This window comes from Lagenorhynchus albirostris, chromosome 8 (assembly GCF_949774975.1).
Source record: "Lagenorhynchus albirostris chromosome 8, mLagAlb1.1, whole genome shotgun sequence".
Lineage (NCBI taxonomy): Eukaryota > Metazoa > Chordata > Mammalia > Artiodactyla > Delphinidae > Lagenorhynchus > Lagenorhynchus albirostris.
Genome location: NC_083102.1, coordinates 64,004,357 through 64,015,331, shown reverse-complemented (window position 1 = coordinate 64,015,331; position 10,975 = coordinate 64,004,357).

Below are 10,975 nucleotides of genomic sequence, written 5' to 3'. Positions count from 1 at the left end.
AATAGGAACATACATATCGATAATTATCTTAAACATGAATGGATTAAATGCTCCAACCAAAATACACAGGCTTGCTGAGTGGATACAAAAATAAGACCCGTATACATGCTGTCTACAAGAGACGTACTTCAGACCTAGGGAAACATACAGACTGAAAGTGAGTGGATGGAAAAAGATATTCCATGCAAATGGAAATCAAAAGAAAGCTAGAGTAGCAATTCTCATATCAGACAAAATAGACTTTAAAATAAAGACTCTTACAAGAGACAAAGAAGGACACTACATAATGATCAAGGGATCAATCCAAGAAGATATAACAATTGTAAATATTTATGCACCCAACACAGGAGCATCTCAATACATAAGGCAAATGCTAACAGCCATAAAAGGGGAAATCGACAGTAACACAATCATAGTAGGGGACTTTAACATCCCATTTTCACCAATGCACAGATCATCCAAAATGAAAATAAATAAGGAAACACAAGCTTTATGACACATTAAAAAAGATGGACTTAAATGATATTTATAGGACATTCCATCCAAAAACAACAGAATACACTTTCTTCTCAAGTGCTCATGGAACATTCTCCAGGACAGATCATATCTTGTGTCACAAATCAAGCCTTGGTAAATTTAAGAAAATTGAAGTCATACCACGTATCTTTTCCAACCACAATGCTATGAAACTAGATATCAATTACAGGAAGAAAACTGTAAAAATACAAATACATGGAGGCTAAACAATACGCTGCTAAATAACCAAGAGATCACTGAAGAAATCAAAGATGAAATCAAAAAATACCTAGAAACAAAGACAATGAAAACACGATGATGTAAAACCTATGCGATGCAGCAAAAGCAGTTCTAAGAGGAAAGTTTATAGCAATACAATCCTACCTTAAGAACAAGAAACATCTCAAATAAACAACCTAACCTTACACCTAAAGCGATTAGAGAAAGAAGAATAAAGAAACCCCAAAGTTAGCAGAAGGAAAGAAATCATAAAGATCAGATGAGAAATAAATGAAAAAGAAATGAAGGACACGATAACAAATATCAATTAAAACTAAAAGCTGGTTCTTTGAGAAGATAAACAAAATTGATAAACCATTAGCCAGACTCATCAAGAAAAAAAGGGAGAAGACTCAAATCAATAGAATTAGAAATGAAAAAGGAGAAGTAACAACTGACACTGCAGAAATACAAAAGTTCATGAGAGGTTACTACAAGCAACTATATGCCAATAAAATGGACAACCTGGAAGAAATGAACAAATTCTTAGAAAAGCACAACCTTCCGAGACTGAACCAGGAAGAAATAGAAAATACAAACAGACAAACACTGAAATTGAAACTGTCATTAAAAATCTTCCAACAAACAAAAGCCCAGGACCAGATGGCTTCACACGTGAATTCTATCAAACATTTAGAGAAGAGCTAACACCTTACACCTTAACTCTTACATCTTAAACTCTTACAAAATATAGCAGAGGGTGAAACGCTCCCAAACTCATTATACGAGGCCACCATCACCCTGATACCAAAACCAGACAAAGATGTCACAAAAAAAGAAAACTACAAGCCAACATCACCAATATCACTGATGAACATAGATCCTCAACAAAATACTAGCAAACAGAATCCAACAGCACATGAAAAGGATCATACACCATGATCAAGTGGGGTTTACCCCAGAAATGCAAGCATTCTTCAATATACGAAAATCAATCAATGTCATATACCATATTAACAAATTGAAGGAGAAAAACCATATCATCTCAGTAGACTCAGAAAAAGCTTTTGACAAAATTCAACACCCATTTATGAAAAACACTCTCCAGAAACTAGGCACAGAGGGAACCTACCTCAACACAATAAGGGCCATATATGACAAACCCACAGCCAACATCATTCTCAACAGTGAAAACTGAAACAATTTCCTCTAAGAAGGAAGAAGACAAGGTTGCCCCCTCTCACCACTATTATTCAACATAGTTTTGGAACTTTTAGCCACAGCAATCAAAGAAGAAAAAGAAATAAAAGGAATCAAAATCGGAAAAGAAGAAGTAAAGCTGTCACTGTTTGCAGATGACATGATCCTATACATAGAGAATCCTAAAGATGCTACCAGACAATGACTACAGCTATTCAATGGATTTGGTAGAGTGCCAGGATACAAAATTAATGCACAGAAATCTCTTGCATTCCTATACACTAATGATGAAAAATCTGAAAGAGAATTTAAGGAAATACTCCATTTACCATTGGAACAAAAAGGATAAAATACCAAGGAATAAACCTACCTAAGGAGACAAAACCTGTATGCAGAAAACTATAAGACACTGATGAAAGAAATTAAAGATGATACAAACAGATGGAGAGATAGACCATGTTCTTGGATTAGAAGAATCAACGTTGTGAAATGACTACACTACCCAAAGCAATCTACAGATTCAATGCAGTCCCTATCAAACTACCAATGGCATTTTTCACAGAACTAGAACAAAAAATCATACAATTTGTATGCAAACACAAAAGACCCCAAATAGCGAAAGCAATCTTGAGAAAGAAAAACAGAGCTAAAGGAATCAGGCTCCCTGACTTCAGACCATACTACAGAGCTACAGTAATCAAGATAGTATGGTACTGGCACAAAAACAGAAATATAGATCAATGGAACAGGATGGAAAGCCCAGAGATAAACCCACACACCTGTGGTCAACTAATCTATGATAAAGGAGGCAAGGATATACAATGGAGAAAAGACAGTCTCTTCAATAAGTGGTGCTGGGAAAACTGGACATCTACATGTAAAAGAATGAATTTAGAACACTCCCTAACACCGTACACAAAAATAAACTCAAAATGGATTTGAGACCTAAATGTAAGACCGGACACTATAAAACTCTTAGTGGAGAGCACAGGAAGAGCAATCTTTGACATAAATCACAGCAAGATCTTTTTTGATCCACCTCCTAGAGTAATGGAAATAATACAAAAATAAACAAATGAGACCTAATGAAACTTCAAAGCTTTTGCACAGCAAAGGAAACCATAAACAAGACCAAAAGATAACCCTCAGAATGGGAGAAAATATTTGCAAAAGAACCAATGGACAAAGGATTAATCTCCAAAATATATAAACAGCTCATGCAGCTCAACAGTAAAAAAACAAACAACCCAATCCACAAATGGGCAGAAGACCTAAACAGACATTCCTCCAAAGAAGACATACAGATGGCCAAGAGGCACATGAAAAGCTGTTCAACATCAGTAATTATTAGAGAGATGCAAATCAAAACTACAATGAGATATCACCTCACACCAAGCAGAATGGCCATCATCAAAAAATCTACAAACAATAAATGCTGAGAGGGTGCAGAGAAAAGGGAACCCTCTTTCTCTGTTGATGGGAATGTAAGTTGGTACAGCCATTATGGAGAATAGTATGGAAGTTCCTTAAAAAACTAAAAATAGAACTACCTTATGACCCAGCAATTCCACTACTGGGAATATACCCTGAGAAAACCATAATTCAAAGAGTCATGTACCACAATGTTCATTGCAGCACTGTTTACAATAGCCAGGACATGGAAGCAACCTAAGTGTCCATTGACAGATGAATGGATAAAGAAAATATGGCACATATACAATGCAATATTACTAAGCCATAAAAAGAAATGAAATTGAGTTATTTGTAGTGAGTTGGATGAACCTGGAGTCGGTCTTTCAGAGTGAAGTAAGTCAGAAAGAGAAAAACAAATACCGTATGCTCACACATATATATTGAATCTAAAAAAAAAAGGTTCTGATGAATCTAGGGGCAGGAAAGGAATAAAGACACAGACATAGAGAATGGACTTGAGGACTCAGGGAGGGTGAACGGTAAGCTGGGATGAAGTGAGAGAGTAGCATTGACATATACACACTACCAAATGTAAACTAGATAGCTAGTGGGAAGCAGCTCCATGGCAGAGAGAGATCAGATCGGTGCTTTGCGACCACCTAGAGGGGTGGGATAAGGAGGGTGGGAGGGAGATGCAAGAGGGAGGGGATATGGGGATATACATATGCATATAACTGATTCACTTTTTTATACAGGAGAAACTAACACAACAGTGTAAAGCAATTATACTCCAATAAAGATGTTTAAAAAAATATATATATATATATATACACACACACACATACATGCACCCCAATGTTCATTGCAGCACTATTTACAATAGCCAAAACATGGAAGCAACCTAAATATCCAGTGACAGAGGAATGGATAAAGAAGATGTGGTACATATATACAATGGAATATTACTCAGCCGTAAAAAAGAAAGGAATAATACCATTTGCAGCAACATGGATGGACCTAGAGATTATCATACTAAGTGAAGTAAGTCAGAAAGAGAAAGGCAAATGTCATATGATATCGCTTATATGTGGAATCTAAAAAAATAATACAAACAAATTTATTTACAAAACAGAAATGACTCACAGACATAGAAAACAAACTTATGGTTACGAAAGGAGAAAGGTGAAGGGGAGGAATGTATTAGGAGTTTGGGATTAACATATACACACTAATATATATAAAACCGATAATCAATAAGGACCTACTGTATAGCACAGGGAACTCAACTCAGTATTCTGTAATAACCTATATGGGAAAAGAATTTGAAAAAGAACAGGTACATGTATATGTATAACTGAATCACTTTGCTATACACCTGAAACTAACACAACATTTACATCAAATATACTCCAATTTAAAATAAAAATTAAATTAAAATAATTAAAAAGTAAACTAAAAAACCCCCACTATGGTGTACACCTGAAACTAATATAATATTGTAGTCAACTATACTTTAATAAAAACAAAAACAAAATTTAAAAAATGAATTATTACTTTTTCTTATTACTAGTCATCGTTGATAATAAAACACATTGAGAACAATCATGATAGTGATTATTATGGGGATATGAGAAAAAGGACCTGCAGGTCTATCACAAACCTCAGAGCTCTAAGTACCCAAGATTGTGGCTATGGTTATTTATAAACTCTGACTTCATTTTCAATTACATTTTTGGGACTCTGATAGATGGATTCTTTCTCGGTCCATTTGTTAAAAATACTTAAGAATTTGGGGTTAACTTAACTGTTAAACAAAATGACAAAGGTTTCTTTGGTTTCCAGTTTTCAAGTTTCATGCTTGTTTGGACGTTTTCTGGAGGAGGGAAACTACTGTGATGCCCAAATGGTAGCAGCACTTTCATCAGATGATCCATTAGTCAGTTTTCTGAAAAGCTGAACTTGGTCCACACAGCTGTCATTTAGCATTCTCACCCAGGAAAACAAAAATTAAAGAAAGATGGGAACTTGCTATTTTTCTGTTTCAAAAATAAAACAAGGCCAGTAAAACTGTCATCAGGTCACTTTTCTCAGAAAAGCACTGGCTGTCGTCCCAAAGGCAAATTGAATTGTAGAAAGCATTTCCACTGGTTTTCACAGGAAAACCAGAATAACTGGGAACAAAGCAGGTGAGGAGTTGAAAAGGGAAGGAAGGGAACTAAAATGTAAATAAGAAAAAATGTGTAATCTTATTTTACTGTTTAATAACCAGGTCAAGTTTGGTTAACATAAAAGTATCTAATTCGGGGCACTTAAGTTGAGATGAAGTGTACCTAACATCTATGGATATTAACTTTGGACTTAGAAGTACAGGTAAATGACCAAGGAAGCATTCTCAGCCCCAGCTGCAACATTAGAACTTGCTCACTAGGGTGGCTTTGTTTCAAGTAAGTCAATTTGCATTACTTTGCTTCTAAGTGGGAATAATGATTTGACTTGCATTCTAAAGGAGGACCAGAGAAAAAGGATAAGTAACAGTGCTCAGTACAGATAAAATCCCATCATATCACACTAAAACTTTTTAATTTGGTAAAACAACATTACAAATAATAGTGCTGTTATAAAACCTTTATCCTCAAGCATAATACTTCAAAGACTGAGCAACACATTATGTGATTAAATAAGTAATGTAATCATTCATAGGAATAAGAAAAGATTGAGTTATTTGTTGTTTCTTCCTCATATTACCTCTTCACTAGCTTTTACTAGAAGAAAACTACTTTTTTTTTTTTTTTTTTGCGGTACGTGGGCCTCTCACTGTTGTGGCCTCTCCCGTTGAGGAGCACAGGCTCCGGACGCGCAGGCTCAGCGGCCATGGCTCACGGGCCTAGCCGCTCCGCGGCATGTGGGATCTTCCCGGACCGGGGCACGAACCCGTGTCCCCTGCATCGGCAGGCGGACTCTCAACCACTGTGCCACCAGGGAAGCCCGGAAAATACTTTTGAGTGAAATTTCTAATGAAAAGTGCTTATATTTATATTGTTTTGAGTAATTTTTTATGCCCGTTTATATAGATTCAAGTTACTATTAATATAGGTATCCTTAAAAAAAAGGTGGCCAGGGATTCTAAAGGCAGCTGGAAGTTAGAAACTGCAATAAGTTGTAATTAGAAAATAAAGGGTAAATTTATATGAATAACAAAGAAGGTAATTTTTCCTGAAAGTCAAGATAGCTGTCCACCAAAGCATTATTTTTGGATTATCAGTAAAGGATATTAAACATACTAAATCATAATTTCTAAAGATTTTTGTAGGAAATATCATAGATCTAATCATAAAGCATAAAGAGGCATATGAATGAGAAAATTAATGTTAAAACTGAGGAAATGGTCATCTTAGGACAAAGGACTATGTAGTTTCATTAAAAAAATGAATTGAGATAATGTATAGGTGAAGGGTAGCAAAATGTGCCACTTTAGCGTAAAGATAATTGAGAAGAAATAGATACAAGGAAAGCTCTGTGGGAAGTGGAGAAACGGGAAACCTCCTACACTGTTGGTGGGAATGTAAGTTGGTACAGCCACTATGGAAAACACTATGGAGGTTCCTCAGAAAACTAAAAATAAAATTACCATATGATCTAGCAATCCCATTCCTGGGCATATATCCAGACAAAACTCTAATCCAAAATGACACATTCACCCCTATGTTCATAGCAGCACTACTCACAATAGCCAAGACATGGAAACAACGTAAATGTCCATTGGCAGATGAATGGATACAGAAGATGTAGTACATATATACAATGGAATACTATTCAGCTAAAAAAAAGAATGAAGTAATGCCATTTGCAGCAATATGGATGCAACTAGAGATTATCATACTAAGTGAAGTCAAGTCAGAAAGAGAAAGACAAATACCATATGATATCACTTATATGTGGAATCTAAAATACGACACAAATGGACCTATCTATGAAACAGAAACTGACTCACGGACATAGAGAACAGACTTGTGGTTGCCAAGGAGGAGGGAGTTGTGGGAGACATGGAGTGGGAGGTTGAGGTTAGCAGATGTAAGCTTTTATATATAGAATGGATAAACAACAAGGTCCTACTGCGTAGCACAGAGAACTATATTCATTATCCTATGGTAAAGAATATAAAAAACGAATGTATATATATATGTATAACTGAATCACTTTTGCTGTACAGCAGAAATTAACACAACATTGTAAAACAACTATACTTCAATGAAAGAAAAAGGAAAAAGAAAAGCTCTCTGCCCTCCCCCATTTGCCTGAAAGTAGGACATAAATTTGTAAAGTTGTCCCCTGCCCCCCTTTACCAGGAAGGACAGAAGTTCATCATCAGTGATAACTCTAGACCCTTATCAGCCCAGAGATGCACAAGAGGAATCTTTACATCAAACTTTACTAACTAGACTTTATTGTCCATTAGTTCCCCCATATATTTACCTTCCCACAATTTGCCACCCTAGAAACTCAAAGTCTTTTTCCTTTCACTTGTCACTTCCTAAAAATGTACTGTTCTTTTGTTAAGATGCTACACAAGCCCAGGTTCTAACCACACCAGTAAGTTACTCATCACTGACTACAACCATATATATGTGCGATGCACATGTTAATAAACTTTAATTTGTTTTTCTCTTGTTAATCTGTCTTTTGTCAGCCTAATTTACAGGGACCTAGCTGGAGAACCTAAAATGGGTAAAGAAAATGTTTCCTCCCCTACAAAAATTATTTCAATAAATGTCTTAAGTCATGAGAAGATTCAAATTCTAGAAATAAAAGCAAATATTATCACTCCACTCATTAATGACAATGAGGTTGGTGAACAACATAAGATGAAGGTGCCATATCCTTAGCAGAAATCATGTTAATCATGAAGCTCAATAAATATTTTAGTGCTGAGAAAATTAATATAGAACTACAGGCATAAGCCTACATACACTCTTATCTGGACTAATGAAAATGTTTACCTGAATGCAAATTATAATCTATATTTAAAATATGTCTTTCACAAGGACTTTGTTGCTTGATAACACAGTAATATAACTCTCTAACCATAGTTTTTGCTTTGTTTTGTTGGGGTTTTTTTTGAGGTATATTTTGACATATAACAATATGTTAGTTTTAGGTATACAATGTAATGATACAATATTTGTGTATATTGCAAAATGATAACCACAATAAGCCTAGCGGTCCATAATGAAATAAAAATTCACATTTTAAGTCAAGATAAGAAAAATGTAAACATAAGAATTTTCTCTTCCTGTTTGGGCCTCCTCCCTTCCCTCTAGTATGCATTGTGTATCTGTATTACACGTTAACCAGACCTCCCCAATGGCAGAAATCCCTGCTCAACTATAAAGATCAATTTTTCTCCTTCTGGCACCAGCCATATAACTCCTTAGAAGATAACATTCCTTCCACAGTTCCATAAGGGGTCACGATGACCCACTACTTGCCTTATACAGACAACTTATGCAGAGATCTTTGGTGAATTTTATGTACAATGCCAATATATCATTTCCCTTAAAGATAGGGATTGGTGCATAACAGACTGGTCAGATGACCTGGGGAGATACCGGAAATTCTTAATATTTACTTATGACCTTTTTCATGTTACTAGCTCCACTACTTATATTCTGCCTATTTTACAAGATTACCTGCATTACCTAACGTGTGACTGAGCTTCAGATAAAATTAATGATGATTGGGTGACTTGGAATGATTGATTGAATATATAGTTCTAGAAGATCAATGATTGTAATAGTATAACTCTAGATATGGGAAGAAGCATCAAGAGGGAACCATTTCCTGAACCATAATAGACTAGTAAGACAGGCAGTCCAGAGGCTTTTGGCTACTGTTAACAGGACCTAGTCCAATGGTAGCACATTGAGTGGCTCATCAAAAAAAAAAATCCTTATCTGACTCGGAATGAGCATTCCTAGCACTGTGGGACAAATTGATCAGGAAATGCCTCCCAAACCTTGGTCTACCTTAAGACTGAAAGGGAAGGGATTGTAAACTAAAGAATGTTGCCCACCATCCAGTTCTACAAGAGTCAGGTCATTAGCTACCGCAGTCTCTGACCTACGATACACCCTGAAAATAACTCAGGGTTAAGATCAGGATGAGGCACTCTGTACTCTGGGAAAACTGGCAGAAGAAACCTTCAGATAGATATGTTCAGGAGAAAAATTTTAAGAACCTGGATTCTTGCATCTTCCCCTACTTAGAAAAGCACTAAAATCATTAACTAAGCTGTCTGTTCCTTACGGCCAATAGCAAACTTCTACTAAGATGTGTGCCTGATTGCACGTACCCCCTTCACCAATATCACATATATACTGACCTCCCCCCTTACCTCTTCAGAACAGTTCTCAGAGCTATTTGAGAGACTTCTCCAGGGTTATAATCCTCAATTTGGCTCAAATAAAATTTTCCATTTTTTTTCTTAGATTTGCTATTAATTTTTTTCATTGACATCCATTATCCTACTTAGTTACCAAAGCTTTTTTTCTAGTGAGGAGAACTTTTAAGATTTATTCTTTTAGCAAATTTCAAATATACAATACAGTATTATTAATAATCACCATGCTATAATTTACATGCCCAAGATTCATTTATCTTGCAGCTGGAAGTTCGTACCTTTTGACGCCCTTCACCCATTTTGCCCATCTCCCACCTCCTGCCTCTGGCAACCACTAATTTGTTCTCTTTAACTATGAGTTCAGTTTTTCATTTTGTTTTGTTTTGTTCTAGATTCCATATATGTGTTATCATATGGTATTTGTCTCTCTCTGACTTATTTCACTTCACCTGGTGCCCTCAAGTTCCATCCATGTTGTCACAAATGGTAAGATTCACTTTTTTATAGCTGAATAATATTTCATTATATATATACATATACATATATATACTTCATTATATGTAATATACATATTACAACTTCTTTAGCCATTCATCTATTAGGGATACTTATATTGTTTCCATGTCTTGGCTATTGTGAATAATGCTGCAATGAACATGAGAGTATAGATACCTTTTCCATATCTTGTTTTAATTTTCTTTGGATATATACCCAGAAGTGGGATTACTGGATTATATGGCAGTTCTAGTTTTAATTTCTCCATACTGTTTTCCATAGTGGCTGCACCAATGTACATGACCACCAACAGTGCACAAGCATTCCCTTTTTTCCACATCCTCACCAATACTTGTTCTTTCTTATCTTTTTTTTAATTTTTAAAAATTTTTATTATTTTTTAAATATTTATTAATTTATTTTTTACTTTGGCTGTGCTGGGTCTTAGCTGCAGCATGCGTGATCTTTGTTGCAGCATGCAGACTTCTTAGTTGCAGCATGTTGACTTCTTAGTTGCTGCGTGCAAACTCTCAGCTGCGGCATGCATGCAGGATCTAGTTCCCTGACAGGGATTGAACCCAGGCTCCCTTTGGGAGTGCAGATCTTACCCACTGGATGACCAGGGAATTCTAATAGGTGTAAAGTGATGTCTCATTATTTTGATTTTCATTTCCCTGATGATTAGTGATGTTGGACATCTTTTATGTACCTGTTGGCCATCTTTATGTCTTTGGG